The following is a 14,149-nucleotide window of genomic DNA, read 5'->3' as shown; positions in this document are numbered from 1 at the left end:
GTTGCTTTGAGTGTCGTCTTTCCTTTCAAGGGCTGCTAATTTGGTGCAGTTGACAAGTTGCAAGTGCATTTCTGATAGTAGTTTCCGAAATTCCCAACCACAGACAACCTTGCTTATTTCTATGATCAGCTTTCAATATTCCGATGGAAAATTTGCAGGAAGTAATTCGCAAAAGTTCAAAAAATCAGACATTTAAATGAGTCTAAAAGGATCATTGCAAAACCCAGCAGTATATTTTCTTAAAGATCAAAAGAAAAAGAGCGATAAGGAAAGAAAGAAGTTGTCCGAAAGTGCATGGCATAGCAAGCAAAGATGCAAAACGGCAATTGTTAATTCTACACAATTAAAATATATTGCCTATGCAAAATACAATCAGGTAAAGAAATGCGATTATAGTATCCATATTTAAGTAGAACAACACAAATATGGATATTTACCAACTGAAGAGATATATGAAGTACCATGAATGATTCCACCCCAACCCCCCCCCCCAAAAAAAAAGTACCATAAATGCAGGAAAGCTTCTGTTGGTCAATCTTTTGATGATAATAAAGCACCCAATGAAGCTTCCAACAAACCATAAACACTTCTTATTCACCCACACAAAGTACCAGAGATCTATTCAATAATTCATCCAAGAAAGGAGCTCATCCAAGAAAGGAGCTCAGCCACAGATGGCAACAATTATGGGAATCCAAGATAACACAGGTAAAACAAGCCATTATATGTACCTGCTAACATAAGGCATGATAACATCCGAAAGCAACTTGCAAAGCCTTAATTGGTGATGCTAAAATTTGGGGGGAAAAAGCATCTACTGAATACTCTGCCCCAAGCACAGAGCTCCCCATCAGTTGATGCAGTTCATCAAACATGTGACAAAAAAATAATAAAAAAGAATCTATGTCTAAAAGGATATTTAAATCTCAAGGCCACATTTTAATAATTCAATTTCATATCATGGACAGCACAATTCTGAGTTACCAAAAATAAAAACGCAGCAGGGCATAATAAAAGTTTTACATTGCACTAATTAGATTTTTACCTGAATGATGCATGCTACAGCTTAGCCATTCAATATGCTTAATAAGACTTCAAATAATAGCAGAGCAATGTGACTGAAACTCCATCTCCTAAACACAAATGACCATCTACACAAATAAATTTAAAAATTCTCCTGAATATGAAGAAGTAACCATTCAGAAACTGAAACAAAAAAACCACATGATTTGAAGAGAATCTACTAACACCATATTAAAATATACTTTCCACTTTCCTTTTCCTTGACGGGCACCCTTTTCAGCACAGTCAATAGCTTTATGTTGTTCCTTTAGTTGTAGCTGAAAAGACCACTGAAAGGCATGTGATGAGATCCTTATAATAGATTTGATTGGAGGCTGAGGCCACTGAAAAGCCCACCTGCCCCCCCCCCTTTCACTGATCTTCCCTTTCACACTGCTTGAACCTCTTCCATACTTGTCACTTGTGAGTTGTGACTGCAACATTGCAAACAATTGTTGCTGAAGCCCGAAGACACTCTTCATTCAAGCCGTTAATCGCTTCGCTTATCCTCATCGAAGAACCGAGAGCACACTTATGCTGCTGTTCCGATCCTGCTGCACTGTGCAGCAATCAAACCAACCTTGGATTGAAGATTGGGTTCTGTTCCAGCAGGACTTTTGAAGAGTGTGATCCCACTCAATCCCAATTTGGATCCTTGTGGCTGGCTGCATTATCTTGGAGCCCTAACTTTATTGTTTCATCACAATTTAAATCTCCTCTGCTGCTCACCGAGAATTGAACCGAATTTGCAGCAAAGATGTATCTCATCAAGGATTACGGTCTTTCTAGCCAAACACGGTGGTGTTTTGCAAGTTATCCCATAACCTTCTATCTTGGTGTCACCTTCATACCTCAAACTCTCCAATGAAATTGACTGTAATTTGGAAGAAGGGTTCTCCTCACTTTCATGTACACCCAGACCTGAATTTTACACAGTTATTAAGGACTGTTTTGGTTAGAATTAAAGTTTCTACTCAAGATTTTTTTATACTTGATTCATGGCTGTATCTGGGGCTAGGTCAACCCTAATGTAGTCTTACATTAATATTAATACCTCCACAAGAAGCAGTATACATATTGGGCTCATACACTCAATATGTATACATATTAGGCTCATACACTCAATATGTATACATATTGGGCTCATACACTCAATATGTATCCAGACTTACACCGTCTGTAATTCCATCTGTACGCACGTGCACATAATGGATTAGGATTCATTGCAAGGGGCAGAAAACCAGTGCCGCACAGGTTGTCAGCATCAGGAAATAAAGGGACGGTGAGATAAGAGAGGTCATGCCCTTGGATTAAAAGCTATTCTAGTAAGAAGAATAAAAAAGGGTGAACTAAGTGCTGAAGGCTTCTGCACAAGTAGAGTGGGGGGCGGGGGGAATTGCAGCCTTACCCCAGCAGCTTTTTCTCTCTTTCCTTTTTTTTTTGGTTGGGGGGGGGGTTGAGGAAGGCTGTTTCGATGCCTTGATCTCACACTTGCACCAACCACCGAACAAAGGCCTGCCCCTAGTAAGAAGAACCTAGATTGCAAATACTTTGGCGGTATATTTTCTGAATTTGAAGTTCTTCCTTTATTGGTTATAATCCTATAATTCCTTCATTTCAAGCTCTGTTACAAAATTCAATGTCAAACCTTATTTTTTAATAGATATAACTACTGTTATATATTGAAATTTAGACCCTACCAATCTCAGAACTTGCTAAATTGAATGCTTCCAGCATTAAAGCCCAACTTAAGCCAAAGGGATGAACAAATTGTTCCTTTCTACTAATAGTGCACATCATTAATAATGAGTATTTTATAGTACAGAGAGATGAGATGTCTCACCACTTCTTCCTCCTCTTGACTGATTAATGTTTTCGACATGCTCGAGAAATGGGCTTGCTTTAGTAGCTGATACCTAGAATTATCCAAATAAGGAGTTGTATATAATATAGTAGATTCAATAAACTCCCCTGAGATAACATTCTCTAAATTAAATTAGACTGCTAATCCTAATGAAGAACTGGAAGGATCAAGCATTTGATTTAGGGTATGAATTTCCTTTTGCCACAGCTCTTAGTGTTGAAGGATATATATTTCTATATGCAGCTTTCAAAACTGGGTAAGTAAACTACGATCTTAACCAATTCGGATGCGTCATTATGAACAAGAAGGATATGGATTACTACTTCCGTTTAGCTCAGACATATATTCAATGGAAAGGAAAGCAGTATTGTGAAATAATTCAAACCAGAATCCAAAAAGTAGTCAAATATTCCATTATGTTACCAGAAAAAACAGATAAGCCCTAGAAAATCTGCTTTCTATATAGATTGAATACACCACAATACAGCTAAAACCCTAAAACCTAAAAAAACCAATACAGAAAACAAATCATAGTAAACCCTAGACTATAATAATGAAACGAAACCCAATAGATGAGCAAGCTTCTCCGACCTGGGAGGATCAAAATCATCACTTGGGAGGAGAGGGATGTGAAAGTGGCGGGGTTCTGAGCAGACTGGCCTGTTGCATTTCAAGGTCGTTCAACTGCTGCTCTCTATCCATCTCTATGATAAGAGGAACCACCAGAATCAGGAAAGTCGTTCCTGCAATCCAGGCTGCTTTGCCGGTACTCTTGAAGAGCTTCTTTGTCACGAATGCCGCGTCGGAGACCACTCTCTTTCCATGATAAACCACTGGGGATTGAGAAATATGCTGGAAACCCTAGTTAGTGTACCATCATCGCTGCCTTTGCTCCAACTGTTTTGAGACCCCATGCCGACTGAGAGAGAGAGAGACTGCAAGAGAGACCGGAAGGCTTCCCCGGGCAATGTGAAGAGATATAAGAAGCTTCGGTACCGCTGGATTGGAACCGGAGAAACCTCACCATTATACAACCCACATGATTAAATCCAAACTTATTTGTTGGAATCAAACTTCAAGAATCTCTAGAACCCTAACCACCTTCTTAGTCTTACCCAACTTACAGAGTCCCCGAATCATGCTTGTGCTGGGAATTATATCTGGAATGTCACCTTGACATACCATGATCTCCAGAACCTTAAAAGATTCGTCCAGATCCCCATTTCTAAAAGAATGACCAGAAGCTAAACAGGAATGACCATTTTCCGCATGCCCATGAGGGCTTTTTAGCGGAATCGATACTTCACCATTGAAGCTATTTGTCTCCACGTTTGAGACTGCAAAAACCCGATTGCTCCTATTCTTTCGAGATCGACTGTCTTTTCACAGTTAGAAGCAGGGGATATAACAGAGCAAGCGGCCTTATATACTGTATTCTACTGGAGAAGCTAAACGGTCGCAATTCTACTCGGAAGCTAAACGGTCGGTTTTCTTTTTCTTTTCTTTTTTTTTTTTTTTTTTATTTTTTATTTGAGTTAGTTGTTGTCGGTTGAGTGAGAGTATCTGATGGTTCGCTTTGCATTCTAGGGTTGTTTTCTTTTTTTCTTTTTTTCTTTTTTTCTTTTTTTAACAGACGAGTTGTGCAGGGACTCATTTCTCAACCGTTGTTAAGGGTGTGGTCGGTTGATTACGGGCTTTTTGAGAATGTTCATGTCTATTTAGGAGGGATATTTTAGTCTAAGAAAATATGTGCCACAAGTATTGAAGATTTTTCTTGTAATATGACTAGTAAACACGCACTGCAGATGCACGTAGACTTTTAGCTTGTATTCTGATTAGATTAAAACTTTTGGAGTATGGATTTCTAATGATAATGTACGATTTGACTATATAATATTTAATTCTATTTATGCACTATTTTTATAAGTTGCACCATGGCAATCATCGGAATGCGGGTTTGAAACATGGAAAGTGCCTTTAATATAGCCTTGACTGGGGACTTAAAACAAGGGATAGTGCCACTCGGAAAATAGGAAAATAAGCCACAGAAGGGAATTTTGGTTAAGGGCTAAGGGGATTTTCTAGGGTCTTTGGGACTGAATTGGAAATGTGGCTTTCGGAATAGAACTATGGGTCCTAAATCAAGGACTCTTGAGAGTTTCTGCCAATTCTAAGGTCTCTTAGATTTTAAGGGTTAGTTAAGGGAAATTAGAACCCTAGGTGATAGGGGCGCGAGGTGGGATTTGTGGGTCTCACTTTTGATTGAGGGTAAGGGTTAGTGTGCTGTGCATACCCTGAATCCCTATTATATTTGCCTATTCTGAGTGGCATATATGTGATCATAGTTGTCACAGCGACGAGGCGATGCGAGGCGGTTTTAGCTAGTTGGGGCGATGAGTCGACGAGGCGCCCTCCGAGGCGCTTTTGAGGCGTTTTAAGTGAAATTTTTAGTGTACATCTCATACACTCTAATTCTCTAATTCATTATAAATGTATCATATCTTTTATAATCAGTAGACTATAAGCTAATAAACTGGTCTCGGTTATACTTAATAAGTTATAAGTTACAACATGGTTAAAACATAGAAAATAAAAAAGGAAAAAAAGAATGCCCGACGACTTACCGTCGCCTGAGAAGATGGTGAACAAAATCACCGGAGTTTACGGCTGTTAGTGTTAACAAAATCCGTTAACAGAGAATTAAAAGAAAAGCGAAGAAAGAAGAAAAACAATATCGCAAAGTTGAAGTTGCCAACCTTTGCACGAGACGCTTGCGATGCAAGAATCGCCAAGAACATCGCCCCAGCTGCAACTTCAGATTTGAGGGTCGCTACAACTGCAAAAGCATTTGTATACTTTTTAGGAAAAGAAAGAAAAAAAAAGCAGAAGAAAGAAGAAGAAAGTAAGAAACAACAGCGGAACCTTCGCCTAAGATGATCTTGCTTGGAGTCTTGCTCCCATCGCTTTGAGATCTTGCTTGCCGCTGCAAATTGTACCAGACTTTTTAGGAAATGAAAAAAAAAAAAGTAGAAGAAAGAAGAAGAAAGTAAGAAACAACGGTGGAACCTTCGCTTTGAGATGCTGTGCCGTCGCAACTTTGTACCAGACGGAAGAAAAAGAAAAGAAAAGAAAACAGCAGAAGAAGTCGCTGCAACAAATCGTCACTGTCGCCGTCGTCGTCGTCGTTGCCGTCGCTGTCATCGCCATCGTCAATCGAGAGGAAGAGGAGGCCATGAGATTTAGGGTTTTAGTGATTTACGGTGGAAGTTTTGGTTTAGACTCGATTTGGTCGAGTATAAATCTCCAACTTCTTTCTTTTTTCTTTTTTTTTCTTTTTTCTTTTTTTTTGTTAATAATAATGTAACAATGATCCCATGTTACACCTTAAGTATTCAACCATTAGCTCATTCTCAATTGGAATCTAATTTTCAATTCATTTTCTACCTTAGATTTGGAATCATAAATGTTGTTATTTTTTAAATACACAAAGGCGGTCGTCCAGGGGTCTAAGGCGCCTGAGGCGTCGCCCTCATAGCCCGAGGCGACCGCCTTATGGGTTACAAGTGAGGCGACACTCGCCTTAGGGGCTCCACAAGCGACCGGACGCAAGGCGACGCCTTGACAACTATGTATGTGATCTGAACTAGGACAGAGTAACATCTGGTTTGTTAGGGAACAAGCTATTTAGGATGAATTCACATTTATCAATGATGATTTAAGCTGGAGTATCCAAGGAGGTTATGTATTGTATGCCTTTTGCTGTTGCTTTAGTTTTGTTTAATGAGACTAGCAAGGATGAATTCTAATTATGGAATTATAGGGCTCAACCTTCTAGAAGTTTTGGTTTAGACTCGGTTTTTACTATCGTATTCATTTGTTTGTCCTCTCTTTTTCTCTTGTACTAAATTCTGCGGAGTCTTTTTTCGTGGGTCTCTGTTCAACCTCTATATCTTTCTCCCTTCCATTTGTTAATCTCTTCAAACCCTGTCTTCCCTCTCTCACAGTTCTATCGTTCACTCCTTAGGTATGAGGAAGTCAAGTCTTATGCATGGGTACAGTTAGAGGTAGAGTGAAGGTCTTCACACCTACTCTCCTTTGTCTGAACCTGTGATCGATTTTCATGTGTTAAGGTCTTCGCACTTAGCCTAGCATCACAGCCACCAGCGGCCAAAAGACGTCCGGTCCCGGACCTCAAACCTGAGGCATCTGTTGGCAAAGGAAGCATCGAGAAAGCATTTGAGCCTCCTTTACTCGAGTAGGGGCTTGGTGTTTATTTTCCTTCTCTATATCTTTCTGTTGTATTTTTATATGACTCTCTCTCTCTCTCTCTCTCTCTCTCTCTCTCTCTCTCTCTCTCTCTCTCTCTCTCTCTCTCTCTCTCCCTCTCTCTCTCTCTCTCTCTCTCTCTCTCTCTCTCTCTCTCTCTCTCTCTCTCTCTCTCTCTCTCTCTCTCTCTCTCTCCCTCCCTCCCCCTCCCTCCCTCCGTCCCTCTCTCTCTCTCTCTCTCTCTCTCTCTCTCTTTGTCTTTCTGTTGTATCTTTCTCTAACTCTCGTTTTCCTTATCACTTGCTTTTGTGTACTCTTTGTATGCGGCACTCTTTTATTTTGTGTCCCCTTTTATTAACAAGTGTTTTCCCTCTCTTCTTTGGGTAAGTGAGGATTCTCTCTTCTCTCCCATTGTCTTCTTTTTCTTTATTTCTCTCCATCATTTCTATCTTCGACTCATTATTTCTCTCCTGTTGGTTTCCTTGTACTTTCTTTTAATTCATTTCTAGTTTTTCTTTTTTCCCCTTTCTTTTTTTTTCCCTCTTTATTCGTTATCTCTCTCTCTCTCTCTCTCTCTCTCTCTCTCTCTCTCTCTCTCTTTGTGTTTCGCTTCAAACCCTTTAATGATGTCTTTGTGTAACCTTTCTCTATTTTTGGCTTCCTTTAACTTTTTGTGGTCTTCCTTTGGTCGCTCTCTTTTGTCCTCTTTCTCTGGACCCTACCTTCCCTCTCTCACTCTCTCTCTCGTGTGAATGAGGCTCTTCGGTTGTTCTCTTTCTATTCTCTCCTGTTCTGTCCCCTTTCCCTTCTCTTTATTTCTCCATTCTTTCTTCAACTTTCTTTCTTTGCCTGCTCATTTTGATAGGAGTCCCCTTTGTTTCATCTCTTTAGTCTCTCTCGTTCTATCACCCTTTTTTTTCTTACTTGTGATTTTCTTTTGTTATATCTTTTCTCGACTCTCATTTTTTCTCCAACTTGCTTCGACGTACCTTTGCTCTACCACACACACACACTCTTTCTCTTTCTCTCATTTTGGTTTCCTCGTACTTTTTGTGGCTTTCTTTTCTCTCTCGTCTTCCTTTTGACACTCTCTCTCTTCAAGTCCTATCTTCCACCTCTCTTTGTTGTGTGTATTAAGCCCACCTTTTGTTCAGTCTCTCTATTCTTATGTTTTTTCTTCCTTCTATTTTTGTCTGTTTGTTTTGTCTTTCTTGAACTCTCCTTTCTTCACTTATTGGCTATTTGGCATGCCTTTCTCTTTCTCATACACCCAAACTTCCTCTTTCTTCTTTATGTGAATGAGGCTCCCCTTTGTTCCGTCTCTCTTCTCTTCTATTGTCTCCCTTTTTGTTCTCTTTATGCATCCTTGTGTTTTTTCTCTAACTCTTTATGAGTCATCTAAAATATATTAAACGTTTTTACTTTTCAATAATAAATCGAATATTAATTATTGAAAAAACAAATTAAATTAAGCAAATCAACCATGAAAAGATCAATTTATTTTAGAGTTCAACTTGAGTATGGTTAGGGTTTCGTTTTGTAAGTTTGTAAACTATTAAATCTTGATGTACGGAAATTAAAAGTCATATTTATGAATAAATCTTTGTCATTTGATTTCACACCGTCCGAATGTTTTATGTTATACGTTGATAGAATGTTTTATGTTATACGTTGATAGCAGGTTGTAGCCGCAACAGCAAATAACAATTCGAATAAAATAACTATAATGCAATTCTCCCTACAACTTATGAAAATGTTTATTTATTTTGAAGGAAAAACCAAATAATCAATTATTATTATTACTTTATTTTTTTAAAGTGAAATGCACCTTTCAAAACTTTTTGACACCCCTCCAAATGGTTATTATCATTTTTAGTGACAAAAAAACAAGAAAATTCACTGGTGAAAAAAACTGCCTCGAGTACTTTTGTTCTTATTAAAGTTGTCATTTTTGTTTTTTACACAAAATTCATGGCTTAACTTTGGTTAAGGGTTCAATTTCGTGTTCGGATCGTCAAGTTCGGATCATCTCCCTCTATGTTCCTTGACTGCTATTTGCTATTGATCACAAATTACAGAGGGGGATTTAATTATAATTTAATATAAGTAACATTTGGTTGAGGAAGACAGGACAAGGTTGGTCCGAGAACTAAGCTCAAACTTTATCTTATGATATTTATTATTTTTTTTTTAAAAACTTTTATCATACATCGGGACTATATATTTTGTAAACCATATGATGTTACAAATAAATTATATTATAGATTATAAATTCTCTCTTATAATCTTATAATATGCAAGCCATAATTTTTGATATATATAGTATTGTTTTTACGTCGATGATATCAAATTAAAGTTAAATTAAAAAAAAAAAAAAAAGAAAAGAAAAGAAAAGAAGTAGAATTTGAAAAGCCACATTACGAACCGACATAAAATCGTAGAATTTGAAAAGCCACATTACGAACCGACATAAAATCAACCTATTTGTTTCATTCATTAGGTAAATTTTATTTGGAATTTTTTCTCTCACGGAGTAACGGTCTTGCACAGCAATGGCGGTCACGGCTCCCTGCGATTGATAGGGTTTTTTTTCCCTGTCAAACACCTGCTTCGGATCTTCTCTTTTTGGAAGCGTATATCTGGCCAATGTGAGTGGGGCTTGAGTTTTGTGTCTAGAAACAGGCTTTATGCAGCAACGAAGCAAATTGGAGACGGTTATGCAAGGGTTTTCAAGCTGTTACCTGCGTCGCCGTTAACCGATTATGTTGAATCTTTCCGCTTCTATATTATTTCATTTACTGTTTAACGTTATTCCATAGCATTAAATGTTCCCTATAAGCATTAAATGGCCATGATTTGAACTGCTTTCATCTAGTATTTGATAACTAGAAAACTGTAATTTTGTCATGGTTATCTTGAATTTTACTTGTCACATATAAATATGTTTTCACTTTTCCTTCTACCGTGGCTGTCCTGATTTTCTATCTTGATCTTTGTTTCTGGAATTGGTAAATGTGTTGTATGTTCAAAGCTATGAAGGTACTGGTCGCTCCCAATCATTGAAGTGTATACAACAATTGGAAGCGCAGAGCCAGATGAATACCGAGACCATTGACGGTAATCAATCTGGTATGGAAATATTTTCAACTTGCTTTGTTCTAGGAGATGTGAGCCACAGTTGTGCATGAGGCTTAGACTAACTCGAATTCCAGTATTGGTGCAATTCTGCTGCCTATACATAGAGCTTATGGATGCCAAGTAATTCTTTTCACTTCGTAAGAGGCCCCATGTCCTCAGATTGGTAGTAAAGGCAGAGTTTGTAGGGTGTTGTCAAAGATAGGTTATATTTTAGATGCCTCTCCTCCTTGTTTAGTAGCAGCCTTTCTTCGTTATCAGATGGCCCATAATGAAATCATTCATAGGAGTAAACATCAGATCAATCATTTTATGTCACTGCATTAGCTTGAAAGCAACTTTTACAATTTTTGGACATTTTTTTAGACATATATGTCTAACCAAATTATATACTTTTCATGTATCATTGTCCATAATTGTACAGTTGTATATTAATATGTTTGGATGGATGCAGGTAGAGTTTTCAAGAAGGTTGAACTCAGAGAGGCTATCAGATATGCTTCTGGTTAACCAATTGAATATTGGTTACATGGTTTACTGTGTCTGTGGATGCTACGAGCTCCGTGTCTGCCGCGTGGGAAATGCCAAAAAGATAAAAATAAAAAATGGTGATTATGTTTGCTGACCTGTAAATCTGTCACCAGCAGGCCTCAGGTCAGATCCCTGTTAGTTTTTTAAGTGACTTTTGAAATCTCAACGACTGTCCCACTGCATTGGTTTGTTCATTCTTCTTGTTGTCTTTGCTGTTTCTGCGCCTTTTCTTCCCACATGATCTTCACCAAAGCGTGGCTACAAATATTGCATTTTCTTAAACATTGGTGCAGTCACAAACTGTTATTGCGTCTCTCTTCTAACTATAAATTACAAGCGACTGCTGCCCTCTTTATATTTCAAGAAAGTTTCGGAAAAAGACAAACTGGTTATATCAATAGTGAAGAGATTACTGACCCTGGGGAAGGGGGGGGGTGTTGATAGATCTAGACAGCGAGGAAAAGAGTTGTGTCATCAAATGGAGTGCTGAGGGATGAGCTTCATATGAAGCTCCTTTCTGTGTTGATGGTCATGAAGAAGGTTTGAGAGGGGAAAGGAAAATATATAGTAGACTACTTGAAGAAAAATGTTTTTGTCTCTATCCTTTTTCTTTTTTTATCTTTGTTTACTTATATTGTTTTTTTTTAAAATTTTTGTCTAGGTCTCTATCCCAAAAGTTATACAATGCATTTGCAGTGTGTACAGACAGATACACATTGGTTGGTTTTTCTTTTGCTTGGGGTGCGGGGGTCTGCATATTGATGCAAAATAGTGACTTAAATCTCTCCAAAGTGTATATCGAGGTCATTCTGCTGCATCAATTTCCAATTCTTAAATGATCACCTGGCCATGGATCCACCCACTGGACTAGATACTTGATTTATTGGCACCTCAGATCCCCCGATGATGCTATCAGAATAGTTTCTCTAAAACAGTGTAATCTTCCACTCTGTCATGTTTAGGAACTGCTGTAGACTCCATCATCCTTGCAGTATGAACCATGGTGGGCTTTTTCTTTTGCACTAGACACACCACTGCTGCCGAGTTGCATTCAATCCGTAACTTCTACCGCATGCATTTCATTGGTTCTTTCCATCTCATTAGTGCTCAAACTCTGGTTCAAAGTTTGATTTGATGACTAGGAAAATTTGAAAGTATCCCACCACATTAGCATTTGGATCTCCAAATACATTACCAGCTTTTGTTGCTTCGGTTCCCAATTGAGCTTCCATCTATTTGAGTTTGTAAACTCAATCTTATTTCAGTTTTCCCCTTCTTTGGAAGTATCAAAGAACAGGCTGTATTTCAAGGATCTGTTCATAGATTTCCACATCTTTCCATGCCATTCAGTTCTACCTATATGATTTGGTGCCTTGTCCCAAAGTTGCTCAAATTGGAGTTTTTTCATCACGCCTGCTGCTTTGAGGAGTTATTGTGAATCGCTAGAAAGATGTGAAGTGTACGGCTAACCCAATAACGATAGTGTCCTGTACAAGGTTCGTCCACCACACTGCTCGTGCTGGTGCTTCCCTTTACTCTTGCACTCCCCTACCGATGCATTCTTACATCACATTGCTTCTGGCTTGAAAGCACTGTCAAGTTTGTCACAAGACAAATTAGCATGGTTTGCTGGTGCCATTTTTCTTCTCATGACATTGTTTTCTTTCTAAAGGTCTAGTTGTGATGTTGGGATGCTATATTCCCCATTCTTATTGCTGTGTATTTGACTTACCATCAATATTTTGTAGAATGGCAAAGGCAAAAGCCTACTTAATGAACTGAAAGTTGTTGAAGAAATGAAATTGGATAGAGGTTATGTATCTCCATATTTCATCACCATGCAAAAGAACCGAAGTTTTGAATTCTGTTGTCATCTATGTGGAATCTCCAATTTATTGCATAGTGATGGAGCATCCGTGTGTTTACTCTTGGGGTTAATTTTATCATTTAAGAAATCAACTGCCTGTTTGTGTTTACTGGAAACTGCATGTACATTGAAACCAGACTTGTTCTATATCTGTTATCAGGAACTAGATAGTCCTCTCATCTTGGTCTATGACAAGAATATTTCAAGCATAAATGCTGTGGCCAAAGTGTTTTGAGTTGGCTCTGAAGGTAGGCATTTCTTTTCGCTTTGATTGCATTTGCCGTGGTTTGCTACAGTAATCTTAGCATATCTGCATAAGCTGTCTTCTGTTTATTTGACAATACACTCTTGGTCGTGTGAGAGGCAAAGGTGATTGTTTATTGTTGCTGCAGATATAAACACCAGAACATGTGAGTGAAGGAAAATCCCAGTAGCTGGTTGTCACCTCATTCCGGAATCAAATGTCCTGCCATACCTGGGGAGTTGGTTTTTTCGTGGGGGTGTGAAGGTTCCAAACATTTTGCTGTTTCTACATAGATATCTTTTTGGTCCCATCTGGTGTTAATTTTTTTCCCCTCTGAGATTCTGTTTGGTCCAGTTTGCTATATTGTTTATTTGTTAGTGATTTTGTAGGTGACAGCATCTAAGGATGACATTGTCGTTCTGGATGGGGCTGGTTATAAGAAAGCCATTGAAAGATGTGTAGAGGTTCATTTCTTTCCTTGATTTAACTGAAATGTTCTCTTGGTGCATGGTCATAAAAACAGAAAAAATGTTAAATTCTGCTTTGGTTTACATTCTGCTACACTAACAGCTGAGATCTGCAATTGAAGTGAGCTGATTATGAGAAGGAGAAGCTGCAAGAAAGACTTGCGAAGCATTCTGGCAGTGTTACGGTTGAAGGTCTGCTACTGAGCTCCTAATTTTTATGGCTGAAGCTCACAAGGGATTTTATGTTGTCAGTTAACTCGTGTTCCAAGTCTTCTGATCATAGTTGTTATTTGAACAGATAGGAGGTGCTATGAAAGCTGAAATAGATGAGAAGAAGGATACAACTAGTATTAAATGTCAGAAAGGCTGCAATAGAAGGGGGAATTTTACCACGTATTTCTTTATTGTATTGAGGTTAGTTTCTGTCTCATAATGCATTTACTTGGTGATTTTATTAAGCAATGTATTGGTCATCAACATGGGGTGGGGTTGCACTTCTTTCTACATCCAAGGAACTAGATAAGTTGCGAGCTGCCAACTTTGACCAGAAGATGGGTGCTCAAATTATTCAAAATGTTCTAAAGGTAACCATCAAAAGACTCTGTGCTCCACTGCTAGACAAAGTAACCATCAAATCGCCATCCTTAGGAAAAGTGAGAGATATTTTCTTGCTTACATGAGGAGATCTTTTTCTCTGATATACATCACCATAT

General features: G+C 38.3%; 1 long non-coding RNA gene across 7 annotated transcripts in view; it reads left to right on the top strand.

Moving 5' to 3' along the window:
• Positions 1 to 9,626: 9,626 nt before the first annotated feature.
• Positions 9,627 to 14,149, top strand: part of LOC149010130 (uncharacterized) — a 43,055-nt gene continuing 38,532 nt past the window's right edge. The window contains exons 1-7 of one of the 7 annotated variants that reach the window (XR_016174439.1): positions 9,627 to 10,321; positions 10,782 to 10,981; positions 12,886 to 12,973; positions 13,118 to 13,233; positions 13,359 to 13,433; positions 13,540 to 13,628; positions 13,735 to 13,850. This is a non-coding gene — a long non-coding RNA (uncharacterized LOC149010130). The remainder of the gene's footprint in view (positions 10,322 to 10,781; positions 10,982 to 12,885; positions 12,974 to 13,117; positions 13,234 to 13,358; positions 13,434 to 13,539; positions 13,629 to 13,734; positions 13,851 to 14,149) is intronic. The other 6 variants (XR_016174440.1, XR_016174442.1, XR_016174441.1 and 3 more) reach the window with 6 other exon arrangements.

This window comes from Hakea prostrata, chromosome 7, assembly GCF_041222555.1.
Source record: "Hakea prostrata isolate BN-2017 chromosome 7, UWA_Hpros_2, whole genome shotgun sequence".
In the NCBI taxonomy this organism is placed as follows: Eukaryota; Viridiplantae; Streptophyta; class Magnoliopsida; order Proteales; family Proteaceae; genus Hakea; species Hakea prostrata.
This window is presented reverse-complemented; position numbering and strand designations above follow the sequence as displayed.